The sequence below is a fragment of the Ipomoea triloba genome, chromosome 8, assembly GCF_003576645.1.
Source record: "Ipomoea triloba cultivar NCNSP0323 chromosome 8, ASM357664v1".
NCBI lineage: Eukaryota > Viridiplantae > Streptophyta > Magnoliopsida > Solanales > Convolvulaceae > Ipomoea > Ipomoea triloba.
Window position 1 is genome coordinate 16,206,119 of NC_044923.1, and position 2,678 is coordinate 16,208,796.

Sequence of the window (2,678 nt, forward strand, 5' to 3'; positions counted from 1 at the left end):
GAACTTTCTAGTGTGGATAATTGTTAATTGTTAGTAATTGTTAAATACTTAAATCATTGAAATTTTCAGTTATTGCTATTTCAACCTCTTCTCTTTTGTAGTTTTCATTTGTGCCCCCAAAAAAACTTTGATAATTCCCTAAATTTTCACTCTTCATTCTTCAACTTTTTTTATCCTTGAAATAGCTTGCAGAACTTGAAAAATTCTTTAAAAATGTTGTATGTACTTTGAACAATCTTATTCGTATTTTATATGATTTTTTTTTTAGTCATTTATTAGTATCCTCTTAGTGGGATCTGCCCCTTCTTCTCCACTGAGTAGAAAGAGCTGTGAAAATGTGGTGTGTTTTTTTCCAGTGCAAAACGGTTGCTTTTGTGTTGTTATGAATTTCATTTGAGTTATGATTTCTGTTGGAACCCAATTGCTAAAGAATCCATCGCTCTCAATCTGAGTTCAAGAGTATTTGAAGGAATATATATACGAACTTTCTGGTGTGGGTAATTGTTAATTGTTAGTAATTGTTAAATACTTAAATCATTGAAATTTTCAGTTATTGCTATTTCAACCTCTTCTCTTTTGTAGTTTTCATTTGTGCCCCAAAAAAACTTTGATAAACAATAAGCTTCATTAGGAGTATATATATATATATATATATATATATATATATATATATTCCTTTGTTATTTCTTCCTTACCAGGCGCCGTCCGGACCGTACGTTCACCATTCGCCCACCGGACCACCATTATAGATTTATAGCCTAAGTCTTCAGGTTCAAACCTCAACCAATCTTCATTATTCTTCTTCAATTTATTCTCTTAATTAGTTTACCCTAATGACTAATTTCTGATAATTGATATTTCATATTCTATAAATCCCTAATTGGCTAATTCCCTAAATTTTCTCCACCGAGTAGAAGGAGCTGTGAAAATGTGGTGTTTTTTTTTTTCAGTGCAAAATGGTTGCTTTTGTGTTGTTATGAATTTCACTAGTAAGTTGCTCGTGTGCTGCACGGTATAAATTTAGGTAAAGATTTGTTAATGGTAAAGAATAAACATTGAAATTGGGAATGGGAACAAAAATAAAAAAGATTTGTTAATGGTTAAAAATAAACATTGCAATATAAGTTACATTTATTATTCAAAACAAACAATTTAAAAATAACAAATTATTAAAGATCTCATGATATAGAACATTAGTGGTTGTTGAAAAAGTATATAGAACTTTAGTGGTTGTTGAAAATTGAACATTAGTGGTTGTTGAACATTAATGGAGTGTCTACGTCACCAAGTATATAAATTTATAATTGCTTCTTTTTATATAATTGGTTTTTATATAAGATTCACATAATTGCTTCTTTTTGTATCATGTAGATAAGAAAATTACATTTAAAAAAAAAGATTTTTTTATTACAGTAATATAGACTACCGTACGTATGTTATACTAATATAAGTATATACATTGGTTTATACCATTTAATAGAACTATACAATCCTACAGTATATAAACTTATGTATTGTGCCAAAGACCTTGTGGTCTAGTGGCACCCGGTGTCCCGATTTACACTTCCACGTGGATGATGAGAGTGGGTTCGACCCTCAGTGGATACAACTGGTTAAGAAAACCCTATAAAAATTTAATTAAAATAATATATATATCTACTATACTAATAAGAGCCAAAGAGAGTTAGGCCTAAAATTATTTAATCGTTGACTTTTAACATACCCATTAATTTCTATAAGAAAGGTCTTAGGTTCGAACCCCATCTCAATCAAATTTGACATAATTAAGTTTCTCACTCTATTTTACTCTTATTAAATTAAATAAATAAATTAGTAGCTACAACAAAAAAATGATACATATGTATTTCTTTAATTTAGAATTATGTGTCTACAATACCTTTATTTGAAAAAATTATTCATTATCAAAAAATTAAATTAAATAAGAGAAATAATTTCATTAGTTATATTGTCTTTATTTTCTCTCATGCAAAGATTCTTTACATTCAAATTTATCAATTGATATTCATTACATTGTCCATTATCTTATTTTTACAATATCTTGTAATTAAATATCAAAGTTATAGTACAAAATAATGTTATATATTTATTTACCAAGTATTTTATTAATACTATGAAAAAAAATTTAAAATAATTTGAAACTAATTATATTAACTACTTGGGGATTGGTTGACAAATTAAAGAGAGTACTCAAATAATAATCCAACAAATTGAAGCGGAATCACTCTATTTTACTCTTATTGAATTAAATAAATTAGTAGTTACACCAAAAAATGATACATATGTATTTCTTTAATACCATAAAAAAATAAAAAAGAATAGTTTGAAACCAATCATATATATGTTGACTATGAAAGTACTCAAATAACCCATTACCCAGCAAATTGAAGCGATAAACTACCTTTTAATATCTTTGGAATACATAATATTTTAAATTTTCAAATTTTTATTAATTTATTTAATCTTTTTTCTTAAACTAGGGATTTCTTTATCCACAATAACTCATTCAACAATAATGGTTGAACCAAATGAACCCCAAGCAGAACACCTAAAGGAAAGTTCATAGCTCCTATATCATAATCTCATTGCATAACGTTGTCATCTATGCTACCAACAATATCCGAATTGCAAATAACACACTACCAACAAAAATGAAGAGA